At 39.5% G+C, this 19,702-nt stretch overlaps 1 long non-coding RNA gene across 1 annotated transcript; it reads right to left on the reverse strand.

Annotated features, from left to right (window-relative positions):
• Positions 1 to 1,185: 1,185 nt before the first annotated feature.
• On the reverse strand, positions 1,186 to 19,460 carry LOC140167325 (uncharacterized). The gene is made up of 10 exons (XR_011861035.1): positions 19,253 to 19,460; positions 14,342 to 14,448; positions 12,147 to 12,443; positions 10,944 to 11,297; positions 9,808 to 9,973; positions 7,340 to 7,481; positions 6,486 to 6,628; positions 5,129 to 5,342; positions 4,316 to 4,584; positions 1,186 to 2,156 (listed from the first exon to the last, which is right to left on the reverse strand). It is a non-coding gene; the product is annotated as an uncharacterized lncRNA (long non-coding RNA).
• Between the last annotated feature and the right edge of the window lie 242 nt (positions 19,461 to 19,702).

Here is a 19,702-nt window from a genome sequence, read left to right on the forward strand (position 1 = left end):
CATTGAAAAGGGGTGCTTGAAATTCCGGTCATTCTAAACCACAAAAATGGGGTTGTTGGCCAAATTTTGTCCTCAATTTTGCATGAAAAAAAAGGGAGAGGGGAATTTGATGAAAAATCCTTGCAAAGGGGGGGGGGGCTTAAAAAGATTTGGTAACTCTCATGGTTGTCAACTTTTGTGTTGAGTTGGGGGGGCTGTGTGTTGGACTTATTTGGGTAGTAATGAACATAATTAAAACTCACTTCAGAGCATGCAAACCAAGTACTCTTTCGTGTCCCCGACTGACCAGCTATCCCACCCACACACAATGTCACAAACCATCAGAGATGAACTGAAAAGGTGTGTTTCTGCTATCTACTATAAAACAACGTGTTTCACAGACAATGGGCTATTCCAATTGAAATCCACACAATCCTTGTGGAAGACTTTCAAGTAACCTCATTTTAAATTCACACTCCTTGTGTGGGAGATTAACAGGGCGTATGGATTTCAACTGGAATAGCCCAACACCTTACTTTCTAAAAAAATTTCATATCCAATTAGAGAATAAAAGATAGGATTTTGTCTTTTGCCTATCCAATATCATGTCATAATGGATGGGCTGGCCAATATTTTGAGTAGTGGATACGCGCATAAAAATATTGGCCAGCCCATCCATTATGACACGATATTGATAGGTAAAAGACAAAATCTATCTTTATTCTCATTCTTATTCAGTTTTAATGTAATTTTTGCGAGAAAAACTGCCTTTTTTCAGAAAAAAAATAAAGTTATTTTTGTGAGGACATACCTGTTGTTTTAAATGAACGAAACCATCACGAACATCTAAGCCGCCGAATCGCGTTTTAGTTCTTGCATGTGTATTACGCGAACGCATTATCACGCGATCATTGAGGAGCAACAAGCGTGCCGCCGTCAAGTTCTTTTATGGTCCCATAGAGTACCGAAGTGTGACATCATAAAATTTTCTTTTTTGCATTTCAGCATTTTCATGACCATATGTCAGTAGAACTTGCAGGAATTAATATTACTAATCAATCCAAATTTGGCTAAAATTATGCAAATTTCTGCTCATTTTAATGCTAGATTTGGAATCCATGGGTTTTTCTGATAATTGAAATTCAAGGGCGCACAACCATATAATACTATTTGGTGGTGTGAAATCTGAAGACAGCAACATGTGTCTGATTGTTTCCTATTTCACACTATCTGCATCTAATTAACTTATTTTTAGAATAACTTGAGCAAGAAAGCTGGTTAAAAATTATTTTCAAGCAGATTCATTGTGTAGCTGATATCTGCTATCTACTGAAGATAGCATTATGATTACCATGTTAAAGTATCACTAAATGAGTGAACATTTCAGACTCTCTGTTGTCAATTAATACTCTAGTGACACTCTTTTATTGCTTGAAATAAAATAGTTAAACAACAAAAAGAAAACTTTATGCCCCCTTTTTTTACAGTGTGTACTCATTTTTCTTTGTGTGGGTCCATGCGACATAGGCCTACACACTGAAAAGCCATGTAATTAAAAGTGTGAAAATTGTGGGAACTTGAAGATTGTTACAATGTGTGCATTGTTTGGGATTCATTAGCACACTTGAATGCACACCTCACCCTGGTCATTGTAGGCATGCTTTGATCTGACATCTTTGTCATCTATTGTTAAAGTTTGTAGGGCCTATAATGCCAATCTTCAAGTTCTCAGTCACTGGCCAATCACAGACATCTTTATGCATGGTACTGTGGTGGGATTTTGTTTTACCCTCTCACATTCAGTTGAATTTCTTTTTGCCTGGGAGCAACTTTCTTCAAAACAGAGTGCTTAGGACTTAAATAACAACAAAATGGGAAGAACTGGCCCGGGATGGAGTGGGCGCAAGAGTACATGGTTTAGCAAAGCCAGGCAACCTTTGCATTCAGATCAGAAAGCAGCTATTAACCCAACTACACATGTAAATAATGACATCAAACTCACGCAGCTCACTCACGAAGAGTTTAACAGAACATTCACAATGAAATATGTTGATGGCATAGGTGTATGGAAGCCCATTGGTGAAGCATTCTTAGACTCCAGGTGTGAATCATCAGGAGTGGTGTCTTCAAGACTTCGGCCACTGTCCTCGTCGAAGACCTCAGTGGAGAAACTGCTCCTGCAAGGAAAAAATACACAAGACGCGGTTAGTGGCTACAGTGAAGTACATCTACCTACATGTGTTGATGCTATACAGGACTGCATTCAAAACTGTATCAGAAATGGGGACTCAGTGCCATAATACAACTCAAATGCAATGACTGCTCCTTTGTGTCTTCTAAGTACAAGCTATTTCGCGAAGTGAATCATAAGGGCAGAGGACGAAAGAGTGCAGAACCGAACAGGAGTCTTGCTGTTGGACTTTACAGCACTAGCATTGGTGCAGCTGGCGCACAAAGACTCCTGACATCCATGAACAAACCTACACCCTGCCCATCAAGCCTGCAGAAACAATTGAACAAAGTTGGTGATGCTATGAAAATATTGAATGAGCAAGACATGGGTAAGCAGATAAACCAGACCAGAGATGTTGTTGCAGAAAATGTGACATCTGAAAAAAAGATCATAGCCTACAATTATGAGAGCAAACTGTGTAAGAGTGGACAAATGGCTAGATCTGCAGGACTAGATGTATCCTGTCCTGGTCATGAGGGATGTACTGCTACCATGTCTTACTGTAGTCATTCTGGGGATGAAAAGCGTGGTGGCAGAAAACTTGCTGAGCAGCTCATCAATGGACATGAACCGATCCTGGTGGACAAGATAACCACCGATGCAGATGGGAGGATGTCCGACGGTTTCTCTGAAGAAATGCACCAACATGGCATTAAAACTAAGAAGTTTTTGGATACTGTGCATCTCAACAGATCTGTGGTCAGTGCTATTTCACGTTTGCCAATTCGCCCTAAAGTGATCACACACGATGGCCATCGCTGCACAAAAATAAAGTTAACTCAAGCCAAGAACAGGCTGGCCGATAGCATGGCATGGCGAGCTGAGCAGGAAGTTCGTAAAGCATGAGCAAAGTTTGGAGGTAGTCTGAAAAAGCTGATAAAGCATGCTGCTAGAGTAATTCCAGCTATAGTTCATGAAGATATGAATACCTCCCAAAGTTTGCTCGTGGCACTTTCAAGTTTTCTAATGATGATTCTAACTTGCTTTCTACTTCACTGCAGAAGAGAATGGGGAAAGAGGCACTCCAGAGGACTCGTTTTGGATTCACAACACAGAAGGCCGAAGCAACCAATCATTTCTTCAGCACAACAATCCCCACGTACACGATGAGATGCTCACGGATTGGGGCTGGGCGCGATCACAGCGCTATTCACATGTTGAACAATTGTGTTGGAGATTCTATAGTGAGCAAGACCAGTGCATGTGGAGTGCCTCTATCTCCAAACTCTCCTTGCCTTATTGCTTTGAATCAAATGAGCCATCGCCAGAATTATTTCAAAAAGCGTGCACGATCTAGTTTCTACAAATTTCGAGTTGCCTTCCTGCGCAGGCGGAGATATGATTGCCACAACAGAGTGAACAATGAGAGTTACTACATCAAGGGACAGTTAAATCCTAGTTAAATAAAATCATGTGAATTTCCCCCTCCCCCCCTTCCATGTTCAAGTTTAAAACAATTGTACATAATGTGGGTATGATTTTGAAGTTTTCATCACAGCTAGAGTGAAACGAGTGAAAATGAACTCAAAATTGCAATAAATTGTGAGGCAAAACTTCAAAAACATTCAACACCATAGCCACTAAGTGAGAAAAACTCACCTTTTTACATTTGATAAAAGTGCAAGTCTTGTTTTTGCCATCCTTAGATATGTGCTTGCCAGTGCATTGACGTTGTGCTTTGCATACCTCTCTGTTCATGTTGACATCACGCTCTTCGTGCGACAAGTGATCTGGGTTCACACACTTTTTCCAGTGACACACGTGAGAGATATCATGAGGAATGTCAATGCACTGGTTGAACGCCATATAGGAGGCCCTGTGAAATTTCGAAATGTGCCAATTTTGTGATTATAGCCATTTGTGGCCGATTTCCATTCCATTTATGAGCATCCTAAAATTGACACTACATCACAATGCATTTACCGATTTCAATTCCGTTTTTTGATTTTTGATGCTCTTATGAAGCTTATTCATGTAGAAACATTCAATAACATGTTTTTACTGCGCTTATTGTTGAGGTGATATGCCTACTGTTAAGTATAATCTAAAAACAGCAATTTTATTCTTGAAAGTTACTGTAATTATAGTTATATAAAAACATACCCTCACATCAGATTTCATAGAGGCACTCCTTGCACTCCCTGTAAAATCATTTTCATATAATATGCTCTCTGTAGGCCCTCCAAGAGACCGGCTGTCCGTAGCCAACAATTCCCTCACCGAACTGCTGCCTTCAGTGGCGCTCGATGACTGGTACTGACTAGTGGTGCTGGACGCCTTCTGTCCAAAGTCTTCGTCATACGAGTACCCAGTGGGGCTTTGACCTCTGAAACCGGGTCCAGATGCTGTCGCTGGAAGTTTTCCATGGTATACTGCAAAATGCACAAATCGTTTCAATACTGTTATTATCGGTTTCAACCATCACTGACCATAAAAAAATTCATAGCATTTGTCACATGAAATTGGACCAAATTGCCACATATAACCATACAATGTACAATGATGTAAAAACTGACAACACCTTGACTAAATCATCCGCAACAGGGTAGTATATTTGGGAGGTGCCTCACAACAGGTTTTATCTTTCAATTTTCCATGGGGCTAACAATTCAGAGGCAAATTTTGTGCCCTATATGGTGACAAAGTCAGATGGCGGAGCTTATATAATAATAATAGTGGTTGCTAAAACTAGCCCATATGACAAAATCATATCATTTGCAATGTTTTAAGCATGGAGTGGATACGCCCTTGTGACGTGATTTTAGGATTTATAATTTATTAAACTGCATCGAAGTTTATATCACAAGTTTACAGGGACAAAATCTTATATGGAGTGGGACAGGCTCTGGGGGACTGATCCAGTAATGGGGACAAGTATTGGATGGGAGGGGACATGCCACATCATTTATCACTCACCTCGCTGTCACTTATAAGCCTCCTGGTATTTCTTAGTGTAGATGTTGATCACGCTTAGCCCGTCATTTAACGACCTATCCCATGATGGTGGGTTTCTTGCACATAATATACTGGCAGCTTTGTTGTTTCTGGCATTGTTGAGTCCCTCTACAGAGGTAACCGAACCTTGTGGTCGCTGACGGAGACAGATCTTACCTGGGACCATGTGCTTGAGCTAAATATGGGAAAAAAGAGGTCATGTGAAGAGACAGGTCAATATTTATCACTCTTGGTAAACTTGGTGATGTTAGCATCTTATCAAGTTGAAATTGTACAAAATCATTTTATTGCAAAATGTTAGTCAGGGAAAATTGTACCTGGTAAGGTGAAAATTTATGGTGCTATGATTAAAGAAAATTGATAATGAAAAAATAATACTTCTCAAACTCCCCCCACCCACCCTCTACCCCCATCATATAGAATACACATGTTTGTTCATTGATTTGTCTCCATATGAACACTGACTAAAGTATTTTGCTGTAAACCTTTGGCGAGAGTGACTTCTGCAATGTTAACAAGGCACCTCTATTGTTTACTCCACCACTACGCGTCGTATGGGCCTTGTCAACATCGCAGGAGTACGTGCTCTTAATTATAAGATGTACATTTTAGTTTACCAAAGCAGTTTTAACCAAATGTTTCAAAATATTAAAAATTCAACAAACACTTTAAAACTAACAATGAAAAAGCATTGTGTTGAATGTGTTCTAAACAGGCATGTCATTATACAGTAAGCCAAAGAATTAAGGTACCAGTTGTGTTCACCCCCTGTATAATTATCCCAAATAAAGACAAATATGTGAAAATTAAAACAAGCAGTCAATACCTGTACTCTGTAGCTCGGATTTAAGACCTTATTTGTTGAAATTGGTTGAGAATTAAAGAAACGGTGATCTAAAACCTAATGAAGAAATGAAATCAAAAGTTGCACTTTTGTGTTCTAATCAGTGAAAGCACAATGCTAGTTTTACCGTGCTAATCAGCGCGGCGCTAGTTCTCTTGTTCACGAACGCTTTGTGTACAAATCAATAGGGCATGCAATGAAACAAACTGCAACTTTTACATTGGTATCTTCCTTGGGTTTTGGGATCGCCATGTCTTTATTTCTTGAACAATTTCAATGAATGAGGTCTTAAATTCGAGCTAACAGCTGCAGCTATTGGCTGCAGTTTCCAATTATGACATATCTTTCTTTGTTGAGGTTATACAGGAGGTGAACATAACTGGAACCTTAATTTTTTGGCTTACTGTATGTCTTTTATCTAGCCTATACATTTACTAATACATTCCTTTGAAATGCTGGTTGGAGAAAACTTACCTTGGGTATGTAGTGTACATTTTCCACATTGCTGCCTTCCTCACTGATTGGCCCTTGACTCAAGGTCTCCCCCCTCAGAATCACCAGCCTCAATCCCACTGCTGTATAGACTAGTCTGTGGGGAGAATCCAATTCCTCATTTGCTGCAGAAACATGAAGAGAGCACACATATACAAATAAAGGGTAAACAATGTGTTTCAGCAATATTCTAAAGGTCAGTCCGGCATTTTATTCATAATTTCAACAACTCTTCCTATACCTTTTTTACAGGAGCCAACTGTTGTTAATCCGTGATGAATCCACACTTTTACTGTAGCGTATACGTGAACGTGAGCAAGACTACGATTACGCGGGGTTACGCGAGAGTGCGTAAAATTAAATCATGCCTGGAACCTTTGTGCATATGCAAGCTTACAAGTTTAATTCAGTATTTTTCAGGTAGCGGCTAAACATTGCCGTTTTATTCTGTAGTTTTATTGCTGATATCAACAGAGAAATCACCGATCTTCTTGTAAGGTTGAGTGGCAATGACAAACGGGTATACCGAATAAAAAAATCTTGTGAATTATAGGGGGCCTACGATCTTTAGCTTCTTTTCGTTGTTGAAAGGGATTCAATTATGTTTCACCGTTTTCATCATCGATAAAACAACTCGCGTCCGGCGCATCTGCATGGTTTACTTCACTCGGGCAGCTTTAGGGTGATTGGCTGACAACGTGTTGAGTCGTACGTAAGTTCCTTTTAGCAGTGGTGATTTTCTATATGGATAGATATCGCTGTGTGGGCCACTGGCGAAAACTAACAGGTGCAGGGTGGGTTAAAACTACCAAGTGCGAACTGCATGTTAAACTCACCAACTGCAGGCTATGGGCTCAAACTACCTAGTGCATCAGACCTTCATTTTTGAGGAGCTTGATTACATCAGCGCTCCTATCCTACAGCTCTCCTTAACAACATTCCAGGAGTATGATTTACTGAGCTCCTCACTACTTGACTCTGTGTTTTAATAAACAGATATTTAAAAAAGTTATACATTTACAAATTTATGTGCTTTTAATATCATGTTTTGTAAAGCACCTTGAGTTCTTTTGATGTAATTGCGCATATAAGAAATAAATAAACACATCAAAAGAAATAAGTCCCCCTCTGAAAACTTTGTACCAATAAAACTTACTTAGAAATAATTATATGATTGTTTACTAAGTGCTTTGTGAAAATGAAAGATGTCCATCACTTCATGACTGAATGAGACTAAATTAAAGACAAAAACTGCCCTTTCCAAAAGTCACAAAGTAGGCCTATGCTTGTTAACTGCAAGGCGTATTGGGACAAGGAATGGAACTGGCCATCTTACAACTCACTGTGCTGAACTCTGTACCAAGGGGATTTGCATGGCTGAATGATCAAGAATCGATACACATTACAGTAAATGTTCACTTGGTGAGGATTTTAAACTGCACTCAAACACATGGGGTTTTCCATTAGTAACAAACCATGAATCAACTTTTGTGACAAGCATAGGCCTACTTTGTCACTATTGAAAAGGGCAGTTTTTGCCTTCAATTTAGGCTCATTCGGCCCTGAAGTCATGGAAATGTCTCATTTTCACACAGCACTCAGTAAACAGTCATATAATTATTTCAAAGTTAGTTTTATTGGTACAAAACAAAACCTTACAATATTATGACAACATGTTCAGAGGGGGACTTATTTCTTTTGATGTGTTTATTATTATTATTATTAAAAGATTGAGCTCCATGTTGAGCACTTTAGTAAACTCAGGAGAGTGATTAACAGAGCTCCTGGAGCCTCCTGCAATTTTCAATAATGAAGGCATGGTGCATACTGCAAGCCATACATACATTGTGCTGGCTGTAGGCTGAAACTACCAAGTGCCAACTGCAGGCTACGACTAAAACAATCTGGTGCAGGCTAGGACTATCAAGTCCAAACCCACAACAGACTGGATAGACACAAAAGTCCCTCAATAAATATGGAGACAAATTTGAGAAAATATAACTTTGCAAATTGAAACAGAGGAACTAACAAAATGTTCCCCAGAACTGTACAAGGAATTCAGATTTTAACTGCCAAAACTTTCATTATGCCTTGATACATGTAGCTGTATATTGTACATATTCTGCATAACTACCAAAGTGGTTGATAGCTGACAAACAAATGCAAGCACCTTGATTATGGTATCATCATGGTATTTATAGTAATTCCAAGTACAGTTTCGGTCCCTTTCTTTGGTTATTTGAGACCATTTTGTGTTCAGGACCTTCTGTAAAATTGTAAACAAGATTTTACAGAAAAGCATAAATAGCTTTCATCAGCTGGGTAACACAAAATGATTTGTCTCAACTAAAAACAAAACACTTGTTATAATGTTTGGATTTCAATGAACACAACTTTTGCAGATATGATTTGTCTCAAATAAAAACAATGTTTGGATTTCTTTCAATTAACACAATATTTGCATAATGCCACATAAACGTTTAACAACCACCATGATATGCTGTAACTGAGCAAGATTAGCGATGAAGATTAAAATGTATTGAAAATGAGAGTATTGTTTCTAATTGTTCAACAGTAAGAAAAAAACTTTCATAAAAAATCATAACAATAAATACTTTGTTATGAATGGAATGGATTACATGGAGTGCATAATGAATTGCAAATTGCAAAACAACTTATTAGTTTATATTAAAACAACGCATTAACTAATTTAAGCAACAATGTAAAGTTATACAACTTTAAGCATGATTCATACACTCCTAGGACCGTGTAGACAATAAGAAAAGCCATTATAAAATATGTGAGGGTGCGTAAATATTGCATAATTGTAATTGTGTGCTGTACCCTGCAAGGCAAGATTTTCTTCAGCGACCACTTGCATGGGTACACTGTCATCAAGGTACATACATAGGTACTCTGTTGGTACTGCACAGGCCCCCAACAGCTGTGGTTTCGCACTGGTACTACAGACTACTCATGTAGGTATTCTGTATGTACATATCTATGTACTTTGGCGACGGTTACCCTTGCAGGCGGCCGGTATAGAAGTTTTGTAGTGTACACATGACTTATACACAGAACTGCAAGCCAGTGCATTATACAATATTTATACATGGGCATACAGTTTTGAATGGCTTTTCTGATTAAGTGACGGTTCTAGGAGTGTATGAATTTGAAATGAGAATGACATGACTAAACAAAGGGCAAAAGTGAAAGGTACCTTGCAGGCTACCCACAAAATACACCTATACTAGCGGAGTGTGATAAACCAGGAAACAATACAACAACAGTCTCCAAAACTCACCTTGTTTGAATGCCATGCTGCAGATGCGTAGGTGACAGGGTTACTGGCATAGGCGTTTTTTTTCCTCCGCGTGCCACAGGTGTCGATTCACTCTTCGAATGCATTAGTATGATGCATGCTTATTCTCCACTTTTGCCTTGATTTTATTAGATTATCCATTTGAAAGCTGCCATTCGTTAAAATAAAAAAATTAAACAGCTATTATCAAAACACTTCATTTCTGGGATCAAGGAGGGATAGCGCATAAGATGTATAACTTTAGCTTAACATGCTTTAAACGTCTATGTGTTGAGCACCATCATTTTCATTATATTAAATATTATGGGTTTTTATACATGTACACAGCACCTATCATATAATAATGTTAATATTTGGTTTGGGAAAATATAGCATTGTGTTTACATTCACAAAACATCTGATGCTGTCTACTGAAGATAGCTAACCTTATATACATGTATTAGGGCTAGTTTGATGATATGCACTATAGCTTACATTAAGGCTAGTATGCTGCTATCTACTGCAAACAGCTCACCGTATATCGGGGTAGGTCTGATAATGTCTACTCAAGATCGAGTACTCGAAATGTAGGCCTATGTTATCAATTCACATAGGAAAGTAGCCTTGATCAAGAATTCTTGCTTTCTCTAACATGCCCATTTGTGATCAGTGCAATTAATACAAGGCAAGGATGTGGTCTGTGGTAGTAGTAGGGCTATGGCATGTATGGGCTTCCTCAGATCAGACTTTTTGTTTAAGACGAAACAGTGATATATAATTATTACACACTGCCTATTTCATGTGGTATTGTTCACCACCACAACAGCAGATCTAATGGTGAATTAAACTTGTAATGATTTCTTTCTCGTAAGTGTCTCACAGCCAAGTTGGTGATCCAACATGTGCTGTTGTGGTGAACTATACGACATGAAATAATTAGTGCATGCTGGTTTGAATCCCGAACAGTTCTGATATATCTCCTAGCTTTATTACAATGCCAGTTCACCTGAGCCTCTCTTCTTCATTGACTTTTAAACGAGTCACATTTCCAACAAATTAAGAACAAAATCTTGTACAATTGAGCAATGTTTTGCAAGCTGATTTTAAGATGATTATAATCAACAAGAAGTACAACTTACATAATCATGTATGTTCATTTCATCATCTTCATCAGGTGCTGTAGAAAATAATGCAGACACATATTTGCTCCTTTCCTTCCTCTACCAGGACGTTGAACTTCCTGATAAAACTTCATTAGATTGGTCACAAAAAACGAAATTTTCTCATCATTGAGCCATGACTGAGTTAGAGTCTTGTGGTCAGTAACATGCATGTGTATTACATTTTGTGTGTCCACCTCCATTTTGACTCGCGACAATTGGTCATACGACAACGTAGAGGTCATTTCTGTACCAAGTTCAGCTGCCCATCAATTGGTTGGTAGAGTTACATCTTTTGAAATTTCTTTGCAATTTGCTCCTCTCTGTAAATCACTATAAAAAAATACATTAATATTAATGTGACTGCAACATCTGGTAATACATACATGTACAAGTAAAGTTTTTTATAATTTCAGAGTGTGTTAATTGTGAACAACATTACTGCCTTTTTGAAATTTCATTTTAGGGAAATGCCGATAGGCGAATTTATGTATGGCGCAGAGAAGTGGGCTCTTGCTACCGCTCTCTATATTGGGTGGAAATTACAGTACTTGTCAGAATATCGATTTGTCACGCATATAGGATAATCGGCTTACATGCCGCGCAAAAAGCATACTGCCTCTCTGAGGCAGAATAAATAATTAGATTATGTATGTAGACAAGAGATTCATAATTGACCGTTGGTATATGATTGAACATATCTTACTATAAATAGGCAAATGTTGTGACTGACTATGTGTGTGTGGGGGGGTGTGTGGGGGTGTGGGTGAGTTAATGAAAAGGCTCCATCAGTTTTGATCCCAATGTCACCAAATTCATACGGGAGATCAAGGAATATATATATAGGAATGTCCTGTTATTAATTTGGTTGAAAACGGTCAAGAATTGGCCTTAAAATCTGTAAAAAGTGAGTATTTCGGGACAAATAATAGCCACTCCCCAGCTTTTCGGGGCTCATGCACTAGATGCATCAACATTGGCGTGTGTGCATTATTTTGTCTTATTTCTCTCCCAACAAGTAATACGCTTTCATTAACCTATAATTGTTTCTTTTTAACAAGTAGATATATCTCAAATACAATCAGCTAGATTTAAATGGCTATTACACTGCAGTATTTTTGGCTTTGGCCCTTTACTAATACTATAGTATAGTATAACTATACACTGGTGTTTTTTACATACCTGTTACAATTACTCCTATCCTGTTTCTTCTATATTGCTTTACCCAAAACACCACATCTGTCCACTTCTTTCTCACCACCTCCCACGTCCTGCTGTACCATGCTGACCCCAAAACCTCTGATAACTCCTTCCATGCTTTCCTCTTCTTCACTTCCACCACCGCACCCCCTGCACTCCCAAATAACTCCCCCGTATAAGGTATCTTGATGAAATGCTGGTCTAATCACTTCACATCATGGCCACAGAGGCGGCATTGCAAGCTCTTCTGCTTCCCCATTTTTTTTACAGATGCTGGCACTGAAAAGAATACATGGGAAAATGTTAAAAACAGAAATAATTAATGTGCATGCCAATTTGAATGTGTTTCTTAATTTCAATTCTATTACATCAGGCACAAATGTACCTCTACCCAAGCATTGTTGTGTCCAAGTCCCATGAAAATCCCTCACAGTATGTGGAAACCGCAACCAACTCCTGCGGTGATTGAAAGTTTGGGGTAAACAACCTCAAATTACCCCTAGATATGACATTTAACCACACAATAGATGTATCACCATTCCATCACATACATGTATGTGACCGTCCATCTGGAAACGCTCGTAAAGTCGGCAAATGTGATAGGCCTACAACTCAAAATGTAATATGAAAAAAAAAAAAGTGCAGTGATTTATAGTGCGCTACGCATAGACGTTGATCCACAAGCCTCAGCACACTTTACAGTTTGTCGCTGACCACTACGGCCCACATCATTCCATAGACCATTTAACAACAAATCAGGGACTTTGCTGCAACAAGAGCGCACACCCTAGACATTCGACAAATAACCATCGCAACCAGGATCAGCTCCCGAGTTTCGTCACGGGTTACAACGAGACAATTAGCAGTAAGTTCCTTGTCCAGGGAATTTCAAGCTAACTAAATTTTTCAAGGAGAGCATAATAGGCACCGCCAGGGTTCGAACCCACAACCTCTCGCACCATAGTCGAACGCCTTAACGAATGAAAAGGTATTTTTTGTTTGTCAAAACCAGTTGAAGAAACTTACATTTCTTGCTGACAGTTTTGTCAGTGCACCACTGACTTTCTCGAAGCTTGGTGTTGTTGTGATGATCCAACAGCTGATGACTGGCGGGAAGTTATATCACTTCCGGTAGCTAGGTTAGTCTTGCTACAAGTCTCCAACAGTGGATCAAACACGTGACTCAGATTGTAGACCCCTCGTCTCTGTTCATAACTCCTCGCCCCCTTCTCCTGATCTGAATTGATTCTTTTATCCATCTCGCTTTCCTATCACTTTCTCTCTCTAAGATTTTTGCCTCCCCCCAATTGATAATATGATTAGCCCTGGCTTCACGTGTTTGATCCACTGTTGGAGACTTGTAGCAAGACTAACCTAGCTACCTGAAGTGATATAACTTCCCACCAGTCATCAGCTGTTGGATCATCACAACAACACCAAGCTTCGAGAAAGTCAGTGGTGCACTGACGAAACTGTCAGCAAGAAATGTAAGTTTCTTCAACTGGTTTTGACACAAAAAAAAAAAAAAAAAAAAAAACTTTTCATTTGCTAATTACCAAACCTGATGAACCTGTTCCAAGAACGCCTTAACGATTGAGCTAACTTGAAAGTCATATTCAAATGCTAAAGTGTGTCAAGTTCAATTAACCATAACTCCGCTTCCGGATATCGTAAGAAGTCAAATGATGAATCATTTTAAAGCTTATGACATATAGGCCTACTTTCTAAAGATGAAATTCTAGTGTCACATAGCAGATTTGACACACATTTGGCATGTCAGAATATATTTATCATTATTTAAAAGCTACAGGCAACCTAGTATTGCTATATAGTTAAGTTTTACTATTTTTGATCAAGATTGGTTCAGTGGTTCTTACATGTACCTAGATCATCTGGCTCCATAAGAATGATTGTACACAAAGCAAAGATTCACTTTTTATCCGTTTATTAAAAGCAACATCTTTCATAAGCAAAGATGAATGGGTGTACATATTTCATGTACACATTAGGCCTAGATGTTGCCACCGCATCAGAGACCGAGTAATTGCATCAGCCCCCCCACAAGTGTTTGTGAATGGTCCCTAAATCTGAAATGTTCCTGGCTTTATATTATCCTTGGATATCTATTTGAAATCCTATTTCATTAATGCAACCATCACTGATCATGACCCCCTTACCTGTATGCATCCATATGTATACCGGTCCTGGCTTTGTATCCTCCTTGGGCATCCTTTTGGAATCCTATTTCATTGTATATATCAATGCCATGTACGGTACAGCGAGCCTGGAAAAATAAAATTACACAATTACACATTTAAAAAATATGATCTTCAGGGTTTGTATTTAACTCTTTTATCAACTCATCAAGGTGTTGGCCAAAGACCTATCCACTCGTCTTTTGGACGGGCCATCTCAAAAGCAGACGGATGGAAAAAAACCTTAACTTGTCTTATGGACAGGCACTTTTGGTCTGATAAAAATCCCCAATGAGATCAATGTATTCATTGGTCATCGTAGTGTGACATCAAAATCAAGAATAGTTGCCAGGTCAACTGGTTCACGCTATCGGTACCGGTATTCGGAAACTTAATCAAAATGATCACAACACAAAGTCAATGGGTTGTTAGTGTGCAAATCAAGCATGAACCAGTAACTACTTAGACAACAAATAGTACAATATCTTTTTAAAATGTCTATAAAACTTTTTCTGACGCATTTTTGCAGTTGGAGTGTAGCATAACAGTTCGCCATTTGATATTTTGCAACATATGACTGATTGTAATTTGACATGCTGTGGCGCACTCACTGGATGCCTAAATCCCAGGCCAGGTCTGTGGACGGGCAGTTTTGGGATCCCGGCTAACACCCTGCCTCTTGACCAGTGCCCCGATTGCACTAATGTAGTTGTTTACTGTTTTGTTCACAACTAGATTGCTAGGATTTCACCTCACCTGGATATTCGTAAATAATTTTGTTATTCAAGTACCGGTAGTAAATATTGAGGGGTCAGTGACACAAAGACATAACTCCATTCTGAGAAAAACAAGTTTAAAGTTAATATTCCACATTCAATGACTTATGTAGTTAAGTCTATGTTTCAATGGCCATTGATTTTAATGGGGTGCTACATGTAAATGGAGTTACATGTACTTGTGTTTATTGGAAAGTGCTCATTTTCACAAACAAGGCAATTCTTGAACCACGAGTCTCACCTGCTTTCAAACTGCCTGCTTTCGTGATTACTTTTGGTAGAAGTAAATAAACCTGCAACAACCCATGGTGATTTGCCTGTTCAATTTGAGCTTGATTGGACCAATATTGAAATTTGACCTTTGACACCTGGCTGATGGTGATTCAGGCCTTGCCGTCTAGAATTTAAAGGAGAGTGGTTAATCACTCGCTAGCATGATGCTGCTAGGCGAGTGGTCGAATTTTCACAAATACCATTTATGTAGGTATAATCAAGTAGACCACCACGTTTCATGCCCATACAACAGTTTTTGATAATTTGACCTCAGATGACCCTGGCGACCCCTGGGTGACCCTGAACTGACCTTCCAAATATTTGGTTCTAAATGTTGACTGCACCTAGACTGCTGCCCTCAGTCGTCAACCGTCTGGATTGACGACTGAGAAAACTACGAGGAAAAAAAGTGACGGATTTTGCAACAGGATTCCTGTGGCATAGAGCATGCTTAGTTGTGTCCAAATTGACCTTTTGACCGAGTTTGTTGTTTTAGAAGTTCAGAGCGCGATCTTGTCACAGCGGCGCTGGTACAGCGACGCTGTACACGGCGCCGCTAGTCAGTCGCGCTAAGGCGCACAACCAAAGTCGCATTGAATAGTTTTCAGAAGTCCGTCATGATATTGGCTGTAAGATAATCAGTCGTCACTACGAAGCATACACAGTAGGCCTATGCGAAGTGTAGACGGCTGATTGGAATTAGTCTAGACTGCACCCCAAGTTTCATGCCCATACAACAGTTTTTAGTAATTTGACCTCAGATGACCCCTGGATGACCTTCACCCCAAGTTTCATGCCCATACAACAGTTTTTAGTAATTTGACCTCAGATGACCCCTAGATGACCTTCCAAAAATTTGGCTCCAAATTTTTACTGCGCCCACTAAGTTTCATGCCCATTTAACAGTGTTTAGTAATTTGACCTCAGATGACCCCTGGATGACCTTGGATGACCCTGCAATGACCTTCCGAAAATTTGGCTCCAAATTTTTACTGTGCCCACTAAGTTTCATGCCCATTTAACAGTGTTTAGTAATTTGACCTCAGATGACCCCTGGATGACCTTGGATGACCCTGCAATGACCTTCCGAAAATTTGGCCCTAAATGTTGACTGTAACTAGTCTGTACCCACCAAGTTTCATGCCCGTACTACAGTTTTTAGTAATTTGACCTCAGATGACCCCTGGGTGACCTAGAATGACCCCGAAATGACCTTCCAAAAATTTGACTCTAAATGTTGACTGAACCCACCAAGTTTCGTGCCCATACGACAGTTTTTAGTAATTTGACCTAAGATGACCCCTGGATGACCTCGGGTGACCTTGAACCACTAACCAATACAAACTTGTTCTATCTGGGGTCAAGATGCACCCACCCATCAAGTTTGAAGAACGTGCAACCCCTAGTCTCCGAGAAAATAGGTTTTTGCATGTTATACATAAATTATGCAAATTAGGTACCGGGTACTTGCATGTAATTACCATATAAGTCGAATCAGGTCGAGATCCTTATGTCATGCCACCCCCTACCAAGTTTCATCATCATAGCGCACTAGATTTCGCGGTTCTCGGGTTGGGCGGTTCTCGTGATAGGCCTATCTCTAATTACCCGGTAATTACCCAACACCCGTTACCCATAATACTTGTCCTAACCTTTCAAACTACTACGATATACGTCTCTCAATGAAGCCATCGTTTGCCTCTTCCTTGGAGTCCCTGTCCTACTACCACATTGGAGGACCCCAAATTACCTCGAAATTCTATTAGGCCTATTGATCCGATGAGATGCACCTGCACGATTAACCGTGCACTGAGTCTGTAATTAATGCTTTCCGATGCTCGCACTGCGCCCGTCAGTACTCCGCGCACTACGCGATAGCGCACTGCACGCACGCGCTACGCACCTCGAGCACGCGTTAGGGAGCCACACGCATGCAATAGCGCGCAGACACAGGGACGGACGGACACGCCATGATTAGTATTATGATAGGGTTCTTCTTACGGATCCCAGATACAACTCCATAAGGCAGATTTCTTCAGATTTCCAGCCATATTTGTAGAAGCATTCCGCATAAATTATGCAAATTCAGGCGGCGGATGACATGATCGAGCCGGCAACTCGTGAAACCGCCCGGCCGTATGGCATTTTCCATATGCTCGGTTAGTTTTGTGGGGTTCATTATCGAACCCCAACGGTTTTAGCTTGTATTTATATTATTTATCAACATACATGTAGGCCTATTTGTTTGTGATATTTCAAGCTTTTTAAAATTTCAAAATAATCCCATTCAATTACACGGTTGACGATGAAAATTTACTGAATTTAGGGACTGCACGTCATACACCACCTGGCAAATTAAAAAAACTAAAAAACCAAATGCGCATACTTTTCGTCGAGGTGATCAGCAGGTGTGTATCCTTCCTGCAACCATGCGCCTGACGAATCTAGAGATCGTCTGTCCACAAACTCCGCTATCAATTTACGCTGATTTTTGCATAAATTATGCAAATTAGCTATGTTGATTTGCATATTTGTCACCGAAAACATATGGTTACGGAGCAAACTTAGATGTCCTTCCTCCCACCAAGTAGCCTCCCCGTAGGTCTTACGGTTACCCAGATACAGCTCCGTACCATAGGCATACCACCCGGCCTACCAACGCTGAACGTAATAACGAATTTATCATACCACTACATCATTCTAAATATTGAAATAATTACGTTTTTAAACATTGCACTGCTAAATAGGAAAAACATTACAAAAAATAGATGACTGTTCGCGTATTATACAGATTCGGGCGTGCATTTTCTGGCGCTACCGTTTACGCGACTTCGCCTTTATCTGGCGTACCTCGGCGTACCGCACGCAGATCGGGCTTGCAAAATACGCTCTCACTGACTAGATATAAAGCACAAAATACGCACTCACTGACTAGAAAATATATCAGGTTAGCGGTGTTCTTTGATGTTTCCCTTAGTGGTATGATAAAATGCGATATTTGATACACGCATTCGCACACCTCTACGATCGTGTTACGTGCTATCAACACTCATGATGACGTGGGGTCGTCTACCCCCTGAGTGATAGACGGCACCCAAAATCATGTGATTGTCCAATCAGATTACATGTCTACGAACTAGACCACTCCCACTGGCTAAGAATAGAGAATATTTCGAACAATTTACATGTATGGCCCATGCCACTTGGCCTGGGCACTTGTAGGCCTACTGAATACTTTTACTAACTGTTGTATCACTGATCGCGTTGTGTCAGCATCAGCGGCTCGAGTGTAAACTGTCCCTTAGTCTTAGATTTGCGTATCGTATCGTAGTGAGTGATTGGTTTTATATAGTGCAAGAATCATTCATGCATTTCACAAGCCAAGGTTTATTGTGCAATGCCCATGGCCAATGTGCATTCAAATTCTTAGTTTTACTCTTGAGGAAACCATGACATGTTAATTTTGTTTCCATTAACTTTCCAAAATGTATGCACTGTTCGAAATGTTAAAAATAACAACAGTCATGATATGGCCATACAATTGAATTGTCAATCATCAAGGTCTACTCCTGTTACTGCACTACTACATCATAGTAGTAATAGTAGTTGTACATGAATGTCATGAATGTGTATGGTAATTCATGATATGCTGCCAAATTCGGCACCGAACTCGTTATTGCGATAGTACCGTACTACATAAAATTTGATTTATACGAGCGATAAAACTGTTTAATGTGTCCATTATTTTGAAAATTATTTGTGTATAAAAGTCAAGTGAACAAACAGAAGATGATAAATAAATATTATGGGGGAAAAAGCATGAAAAAATTGAAAGTAAGCTTACCGTACCTCGATTCTCGAATCGATCATGCCGGGCGATCATGATTCACTGTATTTTAAAATGTACACATGATTTGCTGGGCAGAGTTGATGTTGTCCTGAGTAATAAGCGTCCAAATATGGTTTTCCAGACATCAAAAGAGCAAATAAATGTGATGTATAACCTCGAAATCTGCATTTAAATGCTGTATTTTCATCACACACCACGAAGGTCATGCTAACGCAGTGTTGCCCGTGCAATAATTTTTTGTCTGATGTTGGTGTTGCCACGTACTTCACTTTGTCGCTGAGTTTATTCTGTAAAATCTTTATCACGCCATGATTATGACCGCAAACAATCAAGAAAAATGTTAACATGCAGTTTATTGTCTTTAATTCGTCCCTGGTCTTTTTAGATTGTTTACAAAAGAATAAAATTAAGATAATTTAAATAAGCAGTTAATATTCATGGAAG

Source organism: Amphiura filiformis, chromosome 13 (genome assembly GCF_039555335.1).
Source record: "Amphiura filiformis chromosome 13, Afil_fr2py, whole genome shotgun sequence".
In the NCBI taxonomy this organism is placed as follows: domain Eukaryota; kingdom Metazoa; phylum Echinodermata; class Ophiuroidea; order Amphilepidida; family Amphiuridae; genus Amphiura; species Amphiura filiformis.